General features: G+C 40.6%; 1 protein-coding gene across 12 annotated transcripts in view; it reads right to left on the bottom strand.

Moving 5' to 3' along the window:
* Positions 1–25412, bottom strand: part of CSGALNACT1 (chondroitin sulfate N-acetylgalactosaminyltransferase 1) — a 402593-nt gene that overhangs the window by 101426 nt on the left and 275755 nt on the right. For 2 of the 12 annotated variants that reach the window (XM_020969598.2, XM_020969602.2), the window contains one exon: positions 12235–12321. The exons of the other annotated variants lie outside the window; for them this stretch is intronic. The gene's annotated coding sequence lies outside the window, so the exon portion shown is untranslated. The remainder of the gene's footprint in view (positions 1–12234; positions 12322–25412) is intronic. 12 annotated transcript variants of the gene reach the window in all.

The following is a 25412-nucleotide window of genomic DNA, read 5'->3' as shown; positions in this document are numbered from 1 at the left end:
TCCTTTTGACAGGTCTTTTTCTTAATCATTGCACTAGCTCTAGCTTACAAAGTTGTGGAGTTGATCTGTTAAAGCTATCTGGCAGTTATTTCACTCTTCTGGAATATGCTTTTCCAACCCTTAGCAAAAGGTTTGGAAATAGCAGATATAAAACAGATACCACTCCTACAGTTTCCCTAATTTTACTGGGTTGCAAGTCTAGGCTTCCCTTGTCCTTATAGTCATTGGCCTTTGACCTAAGGAAGTCCTCTTTCCCACTCTTTCCCACCCTGACTCACAGGTAATAAGCATGGAGAAAGACAGTTATTTCTCTGGCTCCATAAAATAGTAATCCTTTGAGTTTCAAAACATATGCTCCCTCATACTCCATCTACAGATGTTGATGTTCTGGTCCCTGAACACTCTTACCATCTACCTCCTCTAATTACCGGTTTGTTATTGTTGTTTCAGTCATGTCTGACTCTCTGTGACTCCAATCTGGGTTTTCTTGGCAAAGATGCTATAGTACTTTCCCATTTCCTTCTCCAGATCATTTTACAGATGAGAAAACTGAGGCAAACAAGGTTAAATGACTTGCCCAGGGTCACACAGCTAGTAAGTGTCTGAAGCTGGATTTGAACTCAGGAAGGCTTGGCACTCTTTCCATTGTACCACCTGGCTGTTCCCTACTACTGGTTGGGTTATATCAAACAAATTTCCCCTGGGCAGATCACAGTGACTACCTTTATAGCGGGTGTTTACATCTCTTCCTCTATCAAGGTCTCAGACTGACAAAGAGACCAGTATATTCTATGATCCTTCCCTTTCCAATTCTAGATTCCTCCAGGCTGCTCTCCCTGCCCAGAGTTTCCCCACAAAATCCTCATCTCCCCTAGTTCTGACCCTAGGGGCTTTTCCCCAGCTCCACTCTTATTTCACAGCTGTTCACATGTAAAGCTATGAATATGTCACTTTTTAATAATCTATATTCATCATTCCTCCAAATCTAGTTCAACTATCAAACCGCTTTTAAAAATTGACTCATGTTAGATTCAGGGTAATTTTCATTCAATTGTTTAGGATGGGCAAAAAAAAAAAAACACCAACAACCAAAATAAACCGTTAGGTAAGAAGGAATTTTTAAAAGCATTATCTAGGAATTATAGAAAGGAGCTAGTCACATATTTTCCTATCTTACCAAAGGGAGAGGTTCTCATGACAATAAACACAGATAGCAAACAGCCTCCTGCAGCTTTCATTTTCAAATTGTTCTTTTTAATGATTCCAGACCTCCTTTATCAAATTCATCATCTCTGACTTGGCCTTGAGGTTCCTTTCACCTCTGTAATCATATGGTGGTTTTCAGATTCTTCAGCACTGATGCACAGAAAGGAGAAAGGGAGGGATGGACAAGGGGACAAGCATTTATTAAGCACCTACTATGCGTCAGGCACTGGTGCTAAGTGCTTTAAAAATATTATCTCATTTGAGAAAGAGGATTTCTCCAGGTCTATGGCCACTGAGTATAGGACAAAGTAGGCTCAGATCTGAATCAAATCAAGAGACTGAATTAGAAAGAAGAGAAGAGAGCAGAATCTGTTCTAAGCCCTAGCCTATCCAACATTTTCAGCTTAGGGTTAGGGAAATATATTCCAAATGGGTGAAATACCCAACAGCCTCACTAAACCAGACCCACAAGTGAGTGAAACCACCCTAGTAGCTGATGTTTGGCATCTTCATTAGCACTGTCATATATTTATCAGAGTCTGTGGTGCAGCTTAATTACACCAAAGGTGCATGGTAATATAGAGCTGCAACCTGCTACTTCTTCCTACAAGGGTGTTACATGAATTAATGAGTTAATGTTTATAAAATGCTTTCCTCTTTTCAGATGGAAAGCACGTATAATTACCCAGCAATACTGTATGTTAGAGATGGCAGTAAAAATATAGCCTTCCACGATCACGGTGGCACTGTGTTACAGTTAAAATACTGAGAAAAAGCATATGAAGCCCAGAATATCTCCATCAATCCTAGCTGGGAGAATAAAAGAAGAGTAAGTAGGACCAGGCAAATAACAAATAAGCGTCTCAACCCTGTGGGAATGGGTGGAGACTTTGAGATTCAGAGGTCCTATCCTTTGGAATTGAAGGAATAGTATTTTCTACTCATTCTATCCTTCACTGTGTCCCCTCCTCATCACCTCCTGAGAGGACATAAAAGCTGTAGTGACTCCTTAACTTGTTTCAATCATTTTGGCTTTACTAGGTCTCTCCAGACCTAAATTTTTAGATCTTCATACACTATTAAAACCCCATTACATTATTAACCACTCTCTTCCGTCTTTCCCTTGACCCACAAGTGAAGCTTGATTCTAAAGCATGTGGAGGAGGGAGCTCAGAACTGTGAGAAGAATGTGGAATTTAGAATCAGAAAGGCTTCAGTTTATTTTGCCCATAATTAATTATTTTTAGTTTTCAACATTCACTTCCATAAGATTTTGGGTTTCAAAATTTTCCCTCCTACTTCTCTCTGCCACCCCCAAGGTGGCGTGCATTCTGATATAGGCTCTACTTTATACATTCATATTAAGCATATTTTCCCATTAGTCATGATGTAAAGAACAATTAGAACTAAGGGGAGGAACCATGAGAATGAAGCAATAAAACAAAACAACAAAGGAAAAGGAGAGCAAATAGTATGCTTCCATCTGCATTCAGACTCCATAGTTCTTTCTCTGGATGTAAATAGCATTTTCCATCATGAGTCTTTGGAGTTGTCTTACATCCCTGCATTGCTGAAAACAGCTAAGTCTATCAAAGTCAGTCATCGTATGATGTGGCTGTTACCGTGTACAATATTCTCCTGGTTCTGTTCATTTCACTCTGCATCAGTATATATAAGTCTTTCCAGGTTTTTTTTGAAGTCTGCCTGCTCATCATTTCTTATAGCACAATAGTATCCCATGACATTCATATACTACAACTTGTTCAGCCATTCCCCAATTGATGGGCATCCCCTCAATTTCCAATTCTTTGCCACAACAGAAAGAGCTGTTAAAAATATCTTTGTACATGTAGGTCTTCTTCCCATTTGCATGATCTCTTCAGGATACAGACCTAGCAATGATATTGCTGGGTCAAAGGGTACGCACAATTTTATAGCCCTTTGGGCACAGTTCCAAATTGCTCTCCAAAATGGCTGGATCATTTCACAACTCCACCAACAACGCATTAGTGTTCCAATTTTCCCACATCTTCTCCAACATTTATCATTGCCCTGTTTTGTCATGTTAGCCAATCTGATAGGTGTGATGTGGTACTTCAGAGCTGTTTTGATTTGCATTTCTTTAATCAATAGTGATTTAGAACATTTTTTCACGTGACCATAGATATCTTTATTTTCTTCCTCTGAAAACTGCCTGTTCATATCCTTTCACCATTTTTCAATTGGGGAATGACTTGTAGTCTTATAAATTTGACTAAATTCTCTATATATCTTAGAAATGAGGCCTTTATCAGAGACACTGGTTGTAATAATTCTTTCCCAGTTTTCTGCGTCTCTCCTAATCCTCAATGCATTGGCTTTATTTGTGCAAAAAACTTTTCAATTTAATGTAATCAAAAATTATCATTTTGCATTTCATAATGTTCTCTATTTCTTGTTTGGTCATAAATTCTTCCCTTCTCCATAGATATGAAAGGTAAACTATTCCCTGCTCTTCTAGTTTGCTTATAGTATCAGTCTTTGTATCTAAATCCTGTACCCATTCAGACTTTACCTTGGTATAGGGTGTAAGATGTTGGTCTATGCCCAGTTTCTGCATATATTTTTCCAGTTTTCCCAGCAGTTTTTGTTAAATTGTGATTTCTTATCCCAGAAGCTGGAGTCTTTGGATTTATCAAATAGTAGATTGGTATAGTCATTGACTGTTGTATCTTGCATACCTAACCTATTCCACTGATCTACCATTCTATTTCTTAACCAGTACCAGGTAGTTTTGATGATTGCTGCTTTATAATACAATTTAAGATCTGGTACAAATAGGCCACCTTCCCTTGCATTTCTTTTCACTAGTTCCCTTGATATTCTGGACTTTTTGTTCTTCCAGATGAATTTTGTTATTGTTTTTTCAAGGCTTCAGTTTAAATCCCATCTCTCACTATCTGTGTGACCTTGAATGAGTCCCCAAAGCTCTCTCAGCCTTAGCTTCCTCATCTATAAAATGGATGTTATAGTTTTTGTAGGGACTACTTCTGTGGCAAGGAATAAGAGAGATAACTGCATCCTGATGCTATATGTTCAGATCCATCCTTGTTATCATTAAGGCACTGCATCTCTCCGTGCCACAGAGGGTAGCATTTAAGACCAATAGCTTCACAACCATTGTAGAAGTGAAAATGCTCCAAAATAACAAGAGAAGAGGGTGCTTCATGGCTGCTCCCCGAGGCAAGCCACAACATACTGCAATGCCACATAAATTGCATGCCCCTCTTCCAAAATAGTAATAGTACTATTAACCAATACTACTAATAATATTACTGCAAAATATCAATAATATATTCCAAAATAGTATTAATAAGTATGAATTATGACAATGATAGAGGGAAACAAGCATTTATGTAATGCTTAACTAAGTGCCAGCTATTGTGTTAAGCACCTTACAAATACGATCGCATTTGATCCTCACCATTCTGTGAGGTAGGGACTGTTATTATTCCCATTTTATCATTGAGGAAACTAGAGGATAAGTGACTTGCCCAAGGTCACACAGCTAATAAGTATCTGAGGTCAGATTTAACTACAATGATAACAACAACAGTAGGTAGCATTTATATGGCACTTGAAGGTTTGCAAAACACTTTACAAATACTATTTCATTTTACCCTCAAAATTACCCTAGAAGGTGGGTGTCATTATTATCCCCATTTTACAGATGAGGAAACTGAGGCATTGAGAAGCTAAATGCCTTGCCCTTGGTCACACAACTAGTGTCTTGGGTCTTCCCGACCCCAGCTCCAACTTTGCTCTATCCACTGCACTACATAACAGTCTAAAAATGACTAATTCAATGACTAATTGAATTAGGTCATTTGAATTCAAAGCAATTCCCGGAAGTCCATGTGAAAAGTCTGATGGAACTGAATGTGACGTTCTAGCCCTGAAACTATGCTACTCCCAGAAACCACAGACCAAGAAGATGTGCCCCAGGGATGCGGGTATAACACTCCCTTTGACAGCCTCTAACTGTATAAATGACACATGTTTTCTCTGCACTGACCAAATCACTGGGCACTCAAAACACACAAAATTTCAGAACTGAACAGTGTCAAGGAGGGCTAACAAAAGGCCTCACTGTCAGAGGTTTGTAGGCTGTGGTAGGAATATTACATTGGAAAGCAGTACTTTGTCTTTCTCTTTTTCCACCCTGTTTTCCAGCTCCCTTTTCTGCACTTTCTTTCTCCGTTAGACTGTAAGTTTCATAAGGATAGGCACTGTCTTTTCTGGCTTATGTATCCCCAGCACTTACTACAGTGTTTGGCATACATTAAGCAGTTAATAAATGCTTTATCTTTATCGATCGATTGAGCGATACATCTATCTGTCTATCTGTCCATAAAAACAGGCTGGCCAGCCCACAAAGACACTCTAGTGAGTGCTGTGAATTTGGAAAGGGGATCCCTATAGAAGCAGTAGAGTGTGTGCGCAAACACTGTGTGAGCTAAAAGAACAAAAGAAAAGATTGAGTGTGATTCCCTGCCACCTTGGGTTTTGGGTGAATTACATCTTTGGTGCTATAAAAGGAAATGGATGAGGTAATGCACAGAAGATGGGGAGAGATTATTTTAGGGCTACTATTAACAATTTCAATTTTTTTTTGTTTTACGGATTCCTTTTGTCTTTATAGAAATCATTTTTCGCTAACCCCATGCCAAGGGAACCCCTCTTTGTGACAAAAGAAAACAAGCAAATATATGATATGATGACTGTATCTGACAATGTACATAATAGTCTATCCTAGTAACCCCCCCACCTTTGAGTAGGCCCTGATGAGATGAGAGAGAGATGTTTCATTGTCTGCATTATCTGTACTCTTGGACCTGCACGGATTTTTCAATAACTCTGACATTGTGTATGTTGCTCTTCACATTTCTTTATTTTACTCTAGATCAGTTTGAAACTTTTCCCACATTTCTCCAAATTCTACATACATATCATTTTTTAACACCTGTGAATATTCCATTACAGTTCCATACTCTAGTTGCATCACCCTTCTCCAATTAATGGGCATCCACTTTGTTTCTGGTTCAAAGGATGAATGTTTTGGCATATATTAGAACTTTGTTTCTATCCTTGACTTCCTTAGAATATTCATCTAGTAGATGGATCAATGGCTCCAAGAATCTGGACAATTTAGTCACTTTCCTTGCATTATTGAAAACTATAATTTAAAATGGTTGGACTACTTCATAATATATCAATAATGCTTGTCTTTCCACAGACCTACAATACTGAGTATTCCCATCTTTGCCAATTTGCATGGTGTGAGATAAAACCTTACAGCTGTTTTATCTCATTATTAGCAATTTGCAATTCTTATTTTGGAAACCAATCATATCCTTTGATCGTTTACTGATTAGGGAACAGCTCTTGGTGGTTACTTATTTGTGACCATGTCCTTTATATTCTGAATATCAAAATTTTTTTCAGGGATACATGATGCAAATATTTTCCCACTGAATCTTTTCTAATTTTGTCTTCACTTATTTTATTCATGTAAAAGCTTTTTAAGAATTATCTAGTTTATCACATTGTATAGCCTCCTTTATCCCTTGATTAGTTAATAATTCTCCCCTAGACACCGTTGTTAAAGATACCACATTTTGTTATCTTCTGGGTTTTTTTCTAAACAGTGTGACCTTTTTATAATCAGGTCACATTTTCATTTTGAATTTATTTTGGTGTATGGTATAAGATGTTGGTCAAAATCTAATTTCCTGCCAAACTGCTTTTCAGTTTTCCTAGCAGTTCTTGGAGTAGTACTTTGTTACTTTAAATTTGTTTGAGTATATAAATTTTAACCTATATGTAAACTGAGTAGTCTGCCTGGGTCACGCTAAAAAAAAACCAAAACCATGGGGAAAAATGGGATTCTGTGGGATAGAGGCTAATTAAAAAAATAATAATAATTGTAATGAGATTAATCATACCCTCAGACAACAATCCAGGAAAATACTGAAATGGGAAAAGGCTGAGGAGACATGAAGACCAAGTAGATCCCATCTCTGAATACAAGGAATGAATGAAAAGGGCCTGGGACTTGAAGCTGCTGTATTCTGCTTGCCATACATAGTTACTTAAGCTGACAGCTCAGGGCTTAGAGCACCATCTGGTGGCTTAGTCAGATATAGCATGTAGTCACTATCCATCCTCATATGCTCAGGTCCAGATAAAGCAATTTTATCTGTGGGGAGGAGAATTGTTTAGTATTAAGTTCCCATTGTCTTCTCTCCACAGGACAGATCACATCAAGCCAGATCAGACCACACCAGATAGTCATTAGGAATCTGCCTGATGGTCCTGAGAAGTAAATTTTGCCCTCTGAACTTGCAGAGGTAGGGAATTACCAGTAGTACCTTCATATTCAAGAACTTCATCCTAACTTGCTTCACAGGGATTTCTTTTTTTATTCATTAAAGAAGCTCCTTAAGTCCCATCAGGGCAGCTGGGTGGTGCAGTGAATAGAGTGCTGGTCCTAGAGTCAGGAAGATGAATCTTCCTGGGTTCAAACCTAGCCGCAGACATTTATTAGCTGCGTGTCTCTGGGCAAGTCACTTAACCCTGTTTGCGTCAATTTCCTCATCTGCAAAATGAGCTGGAGAAGGAAATGGCAAACCACTCTGGTATCTCTACCAAGAAAACCCCAAATGGGATCATGAAGAGTCAGACACAGCTGAAGTGACTGGACAACAATAAAATAAGGCCCATCACATATAGGAAGCTTTCTCCAAACTAGACTAGACACCTTCCCTCAAATACGAGAGTGATGTGAACGTGATGCACCAGATCCACATGGTCTATCAGGTCCAGCATTCTGTTTTTAATCACTGTCCTCCTTTATGGTGAGCAACACAGTATGCCAAATCAGGAGAGAAGAGATGAAGCAGAAATTGGACAGGATTTGAAAATTTGGAGAAAAACATAAAAATGGTCATCATCTGCTGGCACAAGATACACATTGGATATATACGGTTAAAAAGAAGAAAGTTGCAGTTAATTTGAAGACAGGCTCACAGTTACTCCTTAGCCAGGCAAAGAAAAGAGGTGGTGGAGTGGTTTTGTCATATACTAGAAAGTGTCCAAGAAGTATGATTTCATGGGGGGCATCTGGTCATCACTTATAGTAGTACTATTGATAAATATTTGCAAAAAGATGGCCTTGAAAAAACAGTAGCTTATGCAACATCAGTTGCTCTTTGAGGAGAAAGTAGTAGAGAAACACAATGAAAAACTTGAGAAGACCCTCCAAATTAAATCAATCTATATTGATTGTAGATAGCTGATATTCAGTCATTTAAATGCATAGTGTTGGGTTGGGGGGACAGGGAAAGGCAAAGCTGGGACAAAATATATGAAAATGCACGGTTCAGGAAAATATATTATATAAAAGTTTTGTGCCTCACATCATAAATACTTTCTTCAAAAAAAGAACTGGTATGGATTGGACACGGGAAGCCCCAAGTAATCCCCAAAATAACAAAAGCTATTGCATCACCATGCTTAACTCAAGAAAGCATTATTATCTGGTAGAACAAAATGCTGCCTTGAAGGTTCTTTGAAAAAATGATTCAAGATTCCTTGGAAGATATAAGAACAGATCCCTTTCCTCACAAACATCAAGTAAAGCATAATAAAGGGAGATACCAAAAGTGTTAGCTACTGTGATGCAAAAGAGCCAAGGTAGATTACAGGTTGAAGTGGGACTCCCAGGAGATGCTGAGATCCTACAGAAGCTCATTGGCGGAAGATACCTTGTTGACCGTATCATGCACTAGAACACTGCAGAGCCTCCTAGAAGAGGCACATAACCAATCAAAAAAGCCTGGCTTATCTATCCAAACAAGGAAGAGCAAATGGATGAAACATGTCTGTTACTCACATTTCAACAGGCATTTGAATGGATACCCTACTGAGCTTGTCCATCTGTGCATGTGTGTGTGTGTGTGTGTGTGTGTGTGTGTGTGTGTGTACACATACATACATATATACAGATCATGAGTTGAATGAGGACTTGTACAGGAGAAAAGTAGTCTGGATTACCGTTGAGAAATCACATAGCTCCTTTAAGGATCCCAAGTTTCCCATGAAAGAAGGCAAAGGCCCACTTAAAAAAAATATGGCATATGGTGAATATAAGTAGGCTGCAACATAAAACCAGTGGAGAACTCAAAAGAATAGGAGAAAAAGATGTCATCAAGTAATCATATGACAATAAGAGAAGATGGACACATCACATGGCAAGAAGGCTTCCCTGGGACCTTTGCAATGTCAAGAGAAAGCAGGGAAATCCTGTAGCATGTTCAGTGGACCACCTTGTGGTAAACTTAGGAGAGAACATTAACAAGTGTTGCACGAGATGGGCAAGAACACCATCTGTAACAGAGGGAACCCCTGAACCAATAAGGTCGCAGGTCTATCCAAACACGTATGCTGCTCATCACGTCATTTTAGAATTCAAGCTTCTAGAGGACAGAAGTGACAGCCAGCAAAGGAATTCAGCCCCACAACCACTTAATAAGCATACCACCAATCCCAAACCACCCAGAATATTGATGATGTGCTGAGACACTCACTAACCTGCCCTCCGAAATAGAAGGATTTCAACAGCGGAAGGAGGCACGGGAGAGCATTTCAGTCTGCCTTGTCACAGCGAGCAGCAGGTGAGACCATGGAAGCTACCAAGCAGGAGACATTGGCCATCTAGGGCCAGAGGAAGAGCAGAAGCAGGAAGGGCAGGGGAAGCACTGCCCACGTGCCTCCGTAGGCACAGAGGAGCCAGAGAGAGAGCAGTGACACGGCTGCAGCCATCGCCTCTGAAAACACTCCTGTCACAGCCTTTATGGCCAATAAAGGCAACATTTTTCTAAGAGTAGCAATAAATTCAACACAGTATCTCCACCTTCTGGGGATATGGCCAAAAGAGCTGATGGGAGGAGGGAAAAAGAGAATAAGCAATGTCTAGTTAGGTCAGGAAGTGGTGACCCTAGTACCTCACACCACTGCATAAGTATGTTTCATTTCAGGCCCCACACAATGAGCTCTTTGACTCTAGTGTCACAGGCTAACCTCCCCTCAAAGGATTAGTTGTGCTAACGGTCATAAACTGAAGTTATATCTCAGTGGCTTAAATAAACACACCTTTGGGGGAGGGAGGGTGGGGACAAAGTAGGTAAAGAAGTATCCTGCTAGAATTCTCCTTCAAAGGTTTCTATGCCGGCCCTCAAAACTGCATAAAGGTACCGCTATGTGCTTGCTCAAACACATCGCTTTATTTGGAAATCCCTTCCTCCTCTGTTAAATTCCCGCTTTCAGATCTCAGGCTGTAAACACACATATAAAAGCACTTCCAATTCTTCCATTTCCACTATTGTCAATTGTCCCAACCCTCCAGTCCATGGAGGTCAAGGGGCTTTGGCAAACAGATGAGCAGAGACAACTATTGAGCTTTGTTTCCATGGGAATTCTAGGAGGCTGAAGTCAGCAGTGATGTGCACAAGGGAGAGTTTGCCTTCATAGCCATGATGGTGGTGTACACACCACAGGTTGGATGGGATCCTCCAGCACTGCTCCATTTCATGCCTATGACTCACAATCTACTGTTCCTTTCCCTTAGTGTGAGACGAAGATTTCTCCGAGTCTTGGACAAAACTGATTTTAACTCTAAGGCAATGTGGCAATACAATGTCTTACAGTAAACCAGGGTATATTTCTTAGGGATTTCAAGATCCTCCTCAGTTGTAAAGTAATAGAATGATAATAATAATAATAATTAATAATAATAATATAAAAATAACAACACTTATACAGCACTTCATTGTATGTATGCAAAGTGCTTCACAGATGTTGACTAATTTGATCCTCACAAGTACCCTGTGAGATGGGTGCTATATTATCCCAACTTTGTAGATAAAGAAATGGAAGAACAGAGTTTAAGTGACTTGCCTGGGATCACATAGACATACAGTGCCTGAGGCAGAATTTGAACTCAAGTCCATATGTTAGGTGGCACAATGGACAGAACACCAGCTCTGGAGTCAGGAAGACTCATCATCCCGAGTTCAAATCTGGCCCCAGACATTTATTGGCTGTGTGACCCTGAGCAAGTCACTTCACCCTGTTTGCCTCAGTTTCCTCATTTGTAAAATGAGCTGGAGAAGGAAATGTCAAGCCACTCCAGTATCTTTGCCAAGAAAACCCCAAATGGGATCACAAAGAGCCAGACATAACTGAAAACAACTGGTGAACAACAACCAGATGTTAACACATGCTTAGATAACAATGGAGTAATACTACCCATGGCCATGCTATCCATCCAATCTGTAGCTAAATGAAAAAATGGTCAGGGAGAAGAGAGAAGAAAATTAACCAAAAAGGGGGGAGATCAAATGCATCAGCAACTAAGAAATGGATTGCAAAGTCCTATGGATAAACGCCAAAGGGTCAGTCACTAGTGATACCAAAAGGCCCTACAATGGACATCATTTCCACGTTTTTTCTACATTCTGCATGTACAGCTTTCTTTAAGGTTTACAAAACACTTTCCTTCACAGCAGATCATATCATCCAATTCCGTCTCTTGGGTGGATATCTGTAGGTTCAGCCTCAACTCAGCTCTTGTGACCTACTCTATCTTCTAGCTCAAGGGTTCTTAACCTTCTTTGCGTCATGAACCCTGGCTCCCCCACCTCCAAGCTTTGGCAGTCTGATAAAGCCTATAAACCCTTCATCAGAACAATGTTTGCTATTTTTAAATTCATAATTGAAGGGAATTTTAAATTTCAGTTAGATATCAGTGAAAATAAAGATGTAATATTTTTCCTCCATGATTGTTAGGGCTCCCTACCTACCTTGTTTTTTTTTCCCTATGTAGCCTCTTGGTTTCAAATCTAACTTCAGACAGATGCCACTCCTAGAATGGAATTGTGTCTTTGCTTAACCCTATCGGGTTTGCCTAGGTGCCAGATCCCCACCTACCTCATATGGGGACAGGGTCCCCATCCCTTCCAATCCCCAGTTATTACATGCAGCATGACCCAGAGTCATCTTGACTAGTTCCATGTCCTAAAGCAGAAACAAGAGATTTAGGATCAGGAAACCGTATCAAAAAGCTACAAAAATCAGCACAAAGTTACGTGTCCTAGGACCTAAATAATGAACCTCATACCTCTGTCTGTTATCTTTTTCTTTTCTTTTCCAGTCTTGAAGAGAGCTATTGTAGTGTGAACCTCTAGTGCATTTGCTATAGCCATCTGTGTTATTCTCTTAGCCTCGTAAGATAGGAGGGAAAAGAGAGCATAGCAGGAGTCATTGTGGGCAGCACTCATTCAACTTAGTCAGAATGATATAAATATTTACACCAGAATGATATTTTAAACCTGTGTACGAGTCTGGATCAGCTGCCAAAATTATCAAGAGACTATCTAGGCAACATTAGATGCTCCTGACTGGGTGCCAGATGGTCAAACACATCTGTTTCAAGACAACTTTACTGAAAAACGTCCCGGCCAAATGACCCTACCTCTCTTCTCTTGTCCATAGAGAAAGTTTTTAGTTTGTAACCCTAGGAAATGCACTCCTGCAAAACACCCAGGGCTCCCCATTCTTTCTTTGTCAGGCCAGAAAAAAAAAATCAGATATCTCTGTGACTGCTATGCACCATGATGGGTCAAACCAGAGTTCTCACAGGCCAACATAAACCAATCATTTGTCTCTACCCAACTGGTCAATAAGACAATGTCTCTGGACCAGGCCATATGAAAGTCATGTAGCAAAGATGCCAGAGAGAAGAACAGTGTTAGGTAACAAGGATTAATGAAAACTGAACCATACTGGACAGGCCAAGGAATCTCTAGTGAAGAAATAACACACATCACAGTGGGTAGCTGGGGAGATGGTGCACAGGAGTTTCTGGGTTGTAAATATGAAACAAAGAAATGACAAGAGTAGGTCAAAGAGGTGAATCACCCAGAGCTTCTTTGTCCTCTGTCAACCTTTATGAAGTACCTGTCCATCTGATTTACTGAAGGGAGTAGGGATAGAAAAGAAAAACAGAATTCTCTTTCCTGATAAAATGAGCCAGTGTTTTAACAGAAAAGAGCAAACTTAAAACTTCTTTTAACATTCTAAAATGGGTCTTACACAGAGGTGCTGACCTGCCTTATGGCCCATATGGTGCAAAAAACTACTCTGCCCACCCAGGATTCAATCAACCCAGCAGAATGGAAGCAAAAACCCGGGGCAGGATAAGGAACAGGAAGAGAAATCGCATTAATGAGGTGGATGAAGGCACCAAAAGGAGGGCCTGAGTGCTGGGAGAGGAGGAGGTGAGACAGATAACAAATCTGGAGCCAGGAACCAAATTATGATTTCAAAAATTATTCCATGGAAAGATTATATGGGGAGTAAAGATTCCAGACTTTAGGGGAAGCTAGGTGGCACAGTAGATAGAGCACCAGCCTTGGAGTCAGGAGGACCTGAGTTCAAATCCGGCCTCAGATCAAACACTTGATACTTACTAGCTGTGTGACACTTGATACTTACTCAACCCCAACTGCCTAAAAAAAAAATTCCCAACTTTGATTCTTTTGTTGGTGAAGAAGGGGGTCAACTTGCCATTCTCCCATGCCCCTCCACTCTTCACACCAAATCACCAGAGACTGAGCCTGGGAAGAGCTAAGCTACTGTGTTCTCCTCTCCCAAGGAACTTGTGCACACAACCCCCTCCCCACCTCCAGCTTTACACCTCTTTCGATGAGAATAGTAATCAAATCCATGCCATTGGCTCTGAAAAGGGGATGTTACTAGACAGCTTGATTGTTTCACTCTTTGTAACTTTCCAGACCATGACTCCCTTCCTGAAGCACCCTATTCTGTTCCCTTCCCACCCTCTTCCCTAACTTCCACTACTATGTTATTTCTCTCATTAAAATATAAGCTTCTTGAGGGCATGGACTATCTGGCTTTTGCAGATTTGCAACCTCAGTGCCTGATATACAGTAAGTGCTTAATGAATGCTTTTCATTCAATCATTCATTTAGGCAACCTAAGCAGCCACAAATGTGGACTTTCTAACTCAAAAATTTGCAACCTTTCATGTGATGTAGATTCCTTTGGCAATCTGGTGAAGTCTATGGACCTGTTTTCCAGATAATATTTTTAAATATATAAAATAACATACATAAGATTACAAAGAAAACTAGTTATGCAGAAATACAGTCATCAAAAAAGAAATCTAAGTTCACAGAACTCAGGTTCAGAACATCTGTTCTAAATCCTTGTGGCAATTCTGATAGGCTCTCGTGAACACAAACCCTACTGTCTCATTGTGATGGGAAGGTAACGGGAGGTTCTCCAAGGCCTTATCAATGAGGCGCAAGCAGTGGCAGATGGAACAGTTTGAACCTATGCCAAGACAGATGCAGCAAAACAAGGAGGGGAGGGACATTGAATAAGGCGGCATCAAGAACCCAATATGTGCTGTTAATTAAGAATTACTGGAGCCTGAGGGAAGAGTCCAAATAGTGGGAAAGGGGTGTGGTCCAAGTCATTAACCAGACGTCATGCCCAGTCAAGTCAAAGTTCATTGAAGCAGGAAAAGTGTTCCAAGCAGAGGACTAAGGCTTGAAAAGGTGGCAAGTCAATCAGTCAACAAACATTTATTAAGCCCCTACTGTGTGCCAGGCCTGGTGCTAGATGCTGGGTCAGAAAGAATATAACATGGAGGTGTTTGTGTAGGTATTTTTAAAATGTCAAATTGTCTTATGAAATTTTCTTGCTCCAGGGAAAATTATTTTAGGCTAGGCACTCACTCACATCCTATTACTTAGAAGGATCAGCACTACTATGGGTGTACCTTGTGCTGCCGAGGACCTGAACTCAATCTAGTGAGAGAGGCTTCAAGTACAGGCAATATCTAGTACATGAAAACCAAACTGGTTTAAGTGCTAGGAGACTCATGACTCAAAAACTGGCTACAGGTGATGAATTTGGGGGCCACTGGAACTCATGAAATGCAGAAGGGTTATGATCTGTCCCAGTGGAAGGAATATCCAGTGATGATGAAAATCAGATATCTTTCAAAGCCTCAAATTCTGGCAGTAGGGTGGGGGAGATAGCAAGATCCAGCAGAAATGCGCTCATCAAATGTGCTGATGACACAAAGGTGGGAGAGAGAGTTAAGAAACTGGTTAACAGTCAGAATCCAAAAAGAACCTGGCAGGCTAGGGCATCAGGCTGAATCACAATAGGGACAAATGTAAAGTTTTAGGGTTAGGTTCAAAAAATCAATTTCACATGTACAATATGAGACATATATGTGGTTAGATGATAGTTTTTCTGAGACAGAGCTAGGGGTTAAAGGTACCTACAGTTTGATGTGACAGCCCAAAAAAAGCTAATGAGATCTTAGACTGCATTAAGAGACGCAGAGCTTCAAGATCCTGGCACAATGTCTAGCACATATCAATACTGGTTGATTTGGTTGATTGATAGCTCACATAGCAACAAGGAGGTGACAGTCCCTCTGTATTCTGCCCTAGTCAGATCACATATGGAACACAGTATTGAGTTCTGGGTGGCACAGTTTAGAAAAAGCAATGATAAGGCAGAGAGAATGTAGGAAGTGACAACCCAACAACCCATCTGGTGAAGGGCCTCAAGATCATGAAGGGCGTGCAGATTAGCCCAAAGAAAAGATTCAGGGGGGACAGGACAGCTTCAAGTATTTTAAGGACTATTGTGTTCTTTTTGGCCCTAAAGAGAAGAACCAAGAGAATTGGGTGGAAATGGTAGAGCTCTCCAAAAGTGGAATGGACTGCCTCAGGAGGTCTAATTCCAATCACTCTATCATTGGAGGTCCTCAAGCAGAGGCTGAATGACCACTTACTGGGTATGTTACGGTTGGGGATGGTTCCTTTCAGGTATGGGGCAGACTAGTTGGGCACTATGGTCCCTTCCAACCCTCAAATCTTGTGATTCTGTGAAAAAGTATTAGGATTAGAGGCAGCTAAGTGGCGCAGTGGATACAGCACTGGCCCTGAAGTCAGGAGGACCTGAGTTCAAATCCGACCTCAGACCAAACACTTGACACTTACTAGGTGTGTGACCCTGGGCAAGTCACTTAACCCCAATTGCCTAAAAACAAAAAACAAACAAAAAGTATTAGGATTAAAGTTAAAAGCCATCATCAGTCTTGGCTTTGACACTGATTCACAGGGCAACATTGGTAAAATCATTCAGCCTCACTAGCCTTCAGTTTCCTTAACTGTAAAATGAAGTTATATTTCCTTGCATTCTCTATCTCAAGAAATGTTGGGAGCACAAATGAACTAATTTGGGTGAAATCTATAAAATATCCAAATTGGTTTATTATAAGAGAATCTAATATTGTTCCTTAAAGTTTCTGGGTCACTTTTGTATCTTGCTTTGCTTTAGTACAAGTATATGGCAGATGTGTTAAAGATGACACACGGAATGGTTTAACCATTTCTACCTGTTAACCAGATGCTGCCACCACACCAAGAGTTAGAAGTCATGTTTCCACCTCCTCCTCCTCTTTTTTAAAGGGGTAAGTGCTCATGATTTCCTGCACTATCCCCCAGCCCCTTGCAAAGAGGCAGTGGCTGGTGTGTTCTGCCCACCTCTAACCTCCCTCTGCTCAGGTCAGAGTACTTTATTTTCCTCTGACTGCTCCCTCTATTGATAAATACAAAAGGAGTCTAATAAACACATTCTCAGATAACTCTCACTAAAGGCTACTGAACCTGGTGGCTTGACCCACTGAGGACCTGCTTCTGAATGCCACCCATATTATACAGGAACATTAAGACAAAAAGATCACTGTGAGGGAACACTGATGTTTTGGGGCCATGAAGGGAAGCTCTATCTGCCCTAGAGTAGTGCCCAGAACACTGGTGCACAAAGAAACACACAGAATCACTAAAGAAAATGGATCCCAGCTACCAGACGATGCAAAGACAGAGCTCTGTAGCACAAAGGAGTCAAACATGAGCTCCCTAGCTCTGTCTTGCTTAGATGAACAACTCCAAAGACAGTTTTCTGGCAGAGATAGACAACAGCCATGTCTGATAACTATCATGGGAGACAATTTCCCCTGGGTTTTACAGCTGCTGCTCCTGGGTGGGAGGGGTGGTTCCCTGGAGGCAAGACAGCAGGTGTAGGAAGTGGCTGGCTGCCCCCAGATTCTCTGGTTGCTCTGAGACATACGAGTCTTTTCTTGTAGCCAAATGGAGGCTGGTTCCACAGTGTTGTCATTCAGCACCCTGCCACCATGACCTAAGCATGTAGAAAGAGAAGACTTGTAAAAGGCAGGACGTTTCTGTTCAAAGCTCACCAAACTGTGCTTTGGGTGCTGGAGAGAAGAAGGAATGAGAGGCTAATTGTGCCTTAACATCAGGACAAAGGAAGCCCAGTTACAGCTCAGACCAGTTATGGTTCATCTACATTCCTGATGCCAGCTATCAGTGTGACCTCAGGTGAATCACTTCATATTTCTGGGCCTCAATTTTTCCATTTGTGAAATGTTTGGACCACATGATCTCTATGGTTCCTTTCCAGTTGTAACACTTTCTGGTTCTCTGATTTGATAATGAAGCATACAAATAAATCCTTTCAGAAAGTCATGACCACATGGCCATGAGGCATGGGACTTGAGAAATAATTCTCCCATAAGATTTTTTGTTACAACCAGATCAAGGAGGTTTGGGTTTGGGTTTTGTTTGGGGGGGGGGGATTATCTACTTGAACATGGAAACAGAACCTTCCTTTTGCAATGGGATTTTGCCCCAAGCAATGGAATCTTGAAGAACAACAGCAGCCTACAATTGTCATAGCCTTGACATTCATGAGCCTCTATTGTTATGCCACATTGTAAGATTATATATTTAGACCTGGAAGGACAGTCAGGCAGCTAGAGGCTTCAGTGAATAGAATGCAGGACCTGGCACCAAAAGACCTAAGTTTAAACCTGGTCTCACACACTTAAGTGGCTGTATGACCCTGGGCCAGTCACTTAACCACTGCCTGCCTCAGTTCCCTCATCTGTAAAACAGAGATAATAGCACCTACCTCTCAGAGTTGTTGTGAGAATCAAAGGAGATAATTGCAAAGCTTTTTGTAGACTTTAAAGGGCTATAGAAATGTTAGTGATGATGATGATGATGATGATGATGGAGTCTAGTCCTCTCATCTTACAGATGAGAAAACTGAGGCCCAGAGAGGTTAAATGACTTGGCAAGGTCACATAGGTAGTAAACAGCAAAGCTGGGATCTGAAAGATGTGTGGTCAAGGGATATGAACAGGCAGTTTTCAGATGAAGAAATTAAAGCTATCTATAGTCACATGAAAAAATGCTCTAAGTCACTATTGATTAGAGAAATGCAGGTCAAAATAACTCTGAGGTACCACATCACCACAACAGGACAATGATAAATGTTGGAGAAGATGTGGGAAAATCGGAACACTAATGCATTGTTGGTGGAGTTGTGAAATGATCCAACCATTTTGGTGAGCAATTTAGAACTATGCCCAAAGGGCTATAAATATGTGCATACCCTTTGACCCAGCAATAGGACATCTAGTGCTGTATCTCTAAGAGATCATAAAAACAGGAAAAGGACCCACACGTACAAAAATATTTTTAACAGTTCTTTCTGTGGTGGCAAAGAATTGGAAATTGAGGGGATGCCCATCAATTGGGGAACGGCTGAACAAGCTGTGGTATATGAATGTAATAGGATACTACTGTGCTATAAGAAATGATGAGCAGGCAGACTTCAAAAAAACCTGGAAAGACTTATATAAACTGATGCAGAGTGAAATGAACAGAACCAGGAGAACATTGTGCACAGTAACAGCCACATTGTGTGATAACTAACTTTGATAGATTTAGCTCTTCTCAGCAACGCAAGGGTCTAAGACATCTACAAAAGTCTCATGATAGAAAATGCTATCCACATCCAGAGAAAGAACTATGGAATCTGAATGCAGATTAAAGTATACTATTTGCTCTTTTTTTTTCTTCTGTTTTGTTTTGTTTCTTCTTTCTTGTGGTTCCTCCTATTGGTTCTAATTCTTTTTTACAACATGACTAATATGAAAATATGTTTAATAGGAATATATATGTAGAGCCTATATCAGATTGCACGCTGTCTTGGGGAGGGAGGTGGGAAAGGAAGGTGAGTAAAAATAAATAAATTAATTTTTTTGAAAAAGAGATGCTAAAGACAATCAGTCTCTGGCTCTGAATCTAATGCTCATTCCATTGAACTGTGCTGCCAGATCTTAGAAGTGAGAAGGTAGGGCAGTTGGGTGGCACAGTGGATAGAGCTCTGGCCTTGGAGTTGGGAAGACTTGAGTTCAAATCTAGCCTCAGATACTTAACACTTACTAGCTGTGTGACCCTGGGCAAGTCACTTAACCCCAATTGCCTCATCAAAAAGCAAAAAAAAAAAAAAGAGGTTAAAAGTGAGAAGGAATAGAATGATTTAAAGGGATAGTCCATACACAACTTGGTAAAGTTCATGGCATTGTTTTTGGTGCCCTACCTTATCTTGCCATATTCCTTCATTCTCCTTCACAACTCTGCCTCCAACCCTCATTGGGAGTTCTTACATTCTGTAAGGTACATGCTGTTCTTACATTCTGGTAGTGATACAGAGCTGGGTTCTTAAGCTTTTTGGTGTAATGGACCCTCTGGCAGCCTGGTGAAACCTATGAGCCTCATCTTGGAAGGTTTTAAAATGAAAAATATAAAACCATAATTATAAAGGAAACCAATTATGAAATTGCAAAAAAAAAATTTAAGTTTTGAGAGAAACCAGGTTAAGAGCTCTTAGTCTAAGGAATTCCTGCTCTGTGGACATATTAGCTGATATCCAAAGATATCCAAAGTGTTAATGGATAACAGGAATGACCTCTGCAAAGAAATCTATTTTGACTTTGTTATTTAATCTATATTTGTTTGAAGGCTTAACTTTGTTTAATGTATGTTTGGATTGATGACAAAATAAACTGGCTTTTGGGAGAGGAAGGGTGGAGAGAACAGCCACGCTCACTTATTCACTCAAAGGATGCCTGGGGAGGTAATTAGAAACAGAAGCCAACGGTACTGGCATATGCCACCACTATAAAAGTCAAAAGAGAAGCTGTGGTACCAGGTGTTGGCTTTGTAGAATGTTTGCTATTATGCACTATACATCATAAGTACTTTAAGGAAAAAAAACTTATTTGGGAAACCTATGCTCTAGAAAGCTGCTTCCCAGGGAAGAAGCCTAAGATCAATTTCAGACAAGTCAAGTCAACAAGGGGCAGCCAGGTGGCGCCATTGTGCACAGAGCGCCAGGCCTGGAATCAGAAAGACTCACCTTCCTGAGTTCAAATCTGACCCATACACTCAGTAGCTGTGTACTCCGAGCAAGTGACTTAGCCCCGTTTGCCTCATTTTTCTCATCTATAAAAACGAGCTGGAGAAAGAAATGGCAAGCCACTCCAATATCTCTGCCAAGAAAACCCCAAATGGGGTCATGAAGAGTCAGACATAACTGAAAAACCACAAGCATTTATTAAGCACCTGATATGTGCCAACCACTGTGCTAAGTGATGAAATACAAAGAAACATCAAAGCAAAACAAACAACCAAAATACAGTCCCTGCTCCCAAGTAGTTCATACTCTAACGGGGAGGACAACAGACAAACAACTACGATAGAGCTCTGGGCCTGGAGTCAGGAAGACGTGAGTTCAAATATGGCCATACTTATTAGCTGTCACTTAACCTGTTTGCCTCAGTTTCTTCATCTGTAAAATGGGGATAATCATAGCACTACCCCCCAGGGCTGTTGCAAGTATCAAATGAGACAAACACTCAGCACAGTGCCTGGAACATAGTAAACACTACATAAATACTAGCTATTGTTTTTATTGTTATTATTCCTGTAACTACATACAAAGAAGATCTACAGAGGATAAATTCCCCATTTGTAGCTCCTTCTTATGCATTGCCTTCCCCCACAAGAATACAAGCCCCTTGAGGCAAGAACTCTCTTTTTTCTTGTATTTATACTCCTGGCACTTACCACCATACCTGGCACATAATAAGTGCTCTCTCTCGCTATCTCTCCATCGATCTATGCCAAGTTTGACCATTTTTCTAGAAAAGAGCTTGAGTCATACACATGACTAGAATTTCTAACCTGGGGTTAAGAAAAGCAGCTACTAAGATGTCAAGCAGTGGTTCAAGTGCTTTACAAATATCTCATTTGATCCTCATTATAACCATGGGACAGAGGTGTTATTAACAGCCCCATTTTACAGATGAGGAAACTGAGGCAGAAGTTAAGCCACTTGCCCACTTGTAGGCAGGAAGTATATGAGGCTTGATTTGAATTCTGGGCCCAGCACTATATCTATTCTATCCATACCTGCTCCACCTAGCTTTTGGGTCCACTGCCCATAGACATTAGGGAGTCCATGAACTTGGGTGGGAAAAAAATTATACCTTTATTTTCACTAACCTCTAAATAAAATTCAGCTTTTCCTTCAACTTTGGATGTAAGTTGCCAACATGATTTTAAGGAGGGGTCCAGAAGCTTCACCAGACTGTCAAAGGGGTCAACTATGCAAAAAAGGTAAAGAACCTGTGAGCTAGATCAATCAATCAATCATTGAACCCTGAAACATTTATTAAGTGCCTACTATGTGCCAGGCATTTAATATGCTAAGCACTAGGGATGCAAAAAGTGGCAAAAGACAGTCCCTGCCCTCAAGGAGTTCACAGTCTAATGGAGCAAACAACAAAAAATATATATACAGAAAGTTGGATAAATAGGAAATAATTAAAAGAGAGTACGCACTCAAATTAAGAAGGGTTGAGAAAAACTTCCTATAGAAGGTGGGATTTTAGTTGGGATTTGAAGGAAGCCAGGGAAGCCAGGAGGTGGAAATCAGGAGGAAGGGCATTCCAGACATGGTGGACAGCCAGAGAAAATGCCCAGAGACAAGAGATGGAATGACTCATTTGAGGAACAGCCAGAAGGCCAGTGTCACTGGATCGAAGGGTACCTGGAAGGGGAGGTATAAGAAGGTATGGAATAAGGTAATATAAGAAGCCTGGAAAGGTAGAAAGAGCCAAGTTATTATTATTTTTTTTTTTGGCTAGGCAATAGGGTTAAGTGACTTGCCCAGGGTCACCCAGCTAGTAAGTGTTACGTGTCTGAGGCTGGATTTGAACTCAGGTCCTCCTGAATCCAGGGCGGGTGCTCTATCCACTGTGCTACCTAGCTGCCCCCCCCAAGTTATTTTTAAATGCATAAAATACATAGAATTACACAGGAAAATAATTATGTTGAAATATGTTTGTCAAAATATTTTTTTTTAAAAAGCAAGTTTGTGGTCCTCATTGAACGTAAGGGTAAATGGTGGGGAATCACTTCAGCCAATCATAACGGAGATAACAGGAAGAGCTTCTGGAAGGTAAAAGCCTCACATACATCCCAGAAAAAAAAGAAAGGAGGTCAATTCAGGTAGAAGGTCTCTGGAGGATGTCAGGGGAAGGGGAGGATATGAGAAAGAAGGGAGGATCTCTCTCTGGCCCAATAGCAGGCTTATTATTATCCCAGGGGTAGCCACTTAGGAAGAAGAAAGACGGTTTGCAAAGTACTGAGAAGCTTCTAAACCTAGAGATAAGCGCTAAGGAAGTATATTTCCAAAGGGCTTAAATGGGGGTCCTTCACTTTTTTTGTGTTATGGCCAGTCTGGTGAAGACTATGGACCCCTTCCCAGAATAATATTTTTCAATGCATGAAATAAAATACATAAGAGTGCAAAGGCAATTATATTGAAATACAGTTGTTGCTTTCTAAAATTCACTGACATCATGCTGAAAACCAGTGTCTTTGATACTTTTCTAAATTGAAACTACTGATTAGGGACCAGGAACAGACAGCATGCTGCTTGGGCAGCTGATGTTTGATTTGGGGGAGAAGAGCAAAAGATGGGGCTGAGTCAGACATAAGAAGGAGAGCTAAGCGGGAGGGGGAGGCCTGGCCCCTGCACATGTGCACAGGCTGCGAGGACTGAGTGAAAGGTTATCTAACTGTGTTATTTTCCCCTTTGGTTGCTATGCACCTTCTAAGGTACGAGGAGATGTACTCAGCAGAGGACACAAAGGAGAGACCTAAACATTCACTACCTTTAAGAAGATTACACTCTATGTACTCACAGGCAGGTAGGTGAGCAGCAGATAGAGTGCTGGCCTTGGAATCTGGATATCCTGAGTTCGAATCCTGCCTTGCATACTTACTAGTTGTATCACCATGGACAATAAGGCAAAAGGGAACACGCATTTATTAAGCATCTATTATGCATCAGGAACCATTTAGCATGGTCTACATGCTTTACAAGTATTATCTCATTTAATCCTCATAACAACCTTGGGAGGTAGGTGCTGTTATTATTCCCATTTTACAGTTGAGGAAACTGAGACAAACCAAGGTTAAGCAACTTGCTCACTTACAGCTAATAAGTGCCTGAGGCTTGATGTGAACTCCAGGCTCAGCATTCTATCCACTCTATTCACACTTGTGCCATCTAGCTGCCTCTTAACCTCTCAAGGTCTCAATGCTTATAGGCAAGCTGTTCTGCAAACAAATTTGTACAAGAGAAATATAAAAGTCACCAAACCTAACCTCTGTCTGCCTCAGTTTCCTCATCTGTGAAATGGGGACAGTAAAAGTATTTATACCTCAAGGTTTTGGAAATAAAATAATACAATATTTGTGAAGTGCTTTGTAAGCCTTAGCACTATGTAAGCTCTTATTATTAATATTATCAATATTATTGTTTTCATTATTACATGTGTAAATACATGAAAAATATATACAATGTAAAAACATGGTAATTTCAGAATGAGGGCACCAGCAGCTGGGGGAAGCACGGAAGGCTTCCTGTAGGAGTTGGTATTTGAGCAGAACTTTAAAAGAAGTCAGGTCCTCCATGAGAAAAGGTAAGGAGCTAATGCATTCCAGGCATGAGGGGAGGAGATGGTGACAGCCACGCAGAGGCACAAGAGATGTGAGAGGAACAGTAGATAGGCCAGTTTAGCTGGACCACAGAGTCCATGAAGGGCCACCATGTCTGGAAAGGTAGGCTGGAGCCAGACCATGATGGAAGTTGAGTGGCTTATATTTGGTCCTAGAGATTACAGGGAGCTTCCTGAGCAACAGTGAGGAAGGTCACAATACAGTCCAGGGAAAAAAGAGGTCTATCCAGCTTTGTCTTTCTGTAACCAATAGACTGGTTATTTCTTAGCTATTCCACCTCAGCCCCGCCAGTTCTCTGAAATGCCCCATACTTATAACCTATTCTATGCCAGAAACTTTCAGTTTCCCATCTGACTTCATAGGGCCAGAGCATCTGAGCAGGACCCTTCCTCTTCCCCCTCCCAATAAAAAGCCTGAGAACCGCCTTGATGACCCCTCTCCCTTAGCTGAGTGAGTTGTCCTGAAGCAAGTACCCAATCAATCAACATTCAATCAACCAATATTTATTAAGCATTAACTATGGGGACTGAGTGAAGCCCTGAGGATACAAACTAAGGCAAAAACAGCCCTTTTCCTTCAAGTGCTCACATTCCAGTAGGCAAGAGATGATGCAAACTATGTATAAACAAGATATGTAGGCAAATCAACTCAACAAGCAGGTACTGTGCTACACTCCGGGAAGCAAAGAAAGAAAAAAAAAACAATTCCTGCCCTCAAGGAGCTTACAATCTAATGGAGGAATCAACATGCAAATAGGTATGTACAGTTATATACACACATATACACACACACACATACACACACATATATATAATTTCTATAATTTATGGATATAAATTATAGAATATATAGGAAAATATATACATTATACAAACCATGTTATATAAAATTTATATATATAATAAAATTTTATGAAATTTATAGATTATATATAATCTATACATTTTATATATAAAACATATAAATTGGATACAATATCAGAGAAAAGGCACCAGCATTAAGGGGGAACTGGAAAGACTACTTGCAGAAGGTGGGGCTTTAGTTGAGACCTGAAGGAAGCTGGGAAGGCCAGGAGGTAGAGATGAGGAGGGAGAG

The sequence above is a fragment of the Phascolarctos cinereus genome, unplaced genomic scaffold, assembly GCF_003287225.1.
Source record: "Phascolarctos cinereus isolate Bilbo 61053 unplaced genomic scaffold, phaCin_HiC Scaffold_2;HRSCAF=192, whole genome shotgun sequence".
Lineage (NCBI taxonomy): Eukaryota > Metazoa > Chordata > Mammalia > Diprotodontia > Phascolarctidae > Phascolarctos > Phascolarctos cinereus.
This window is presented reverse-complemented; position numbering and strand designations above follow the sequence as displayed.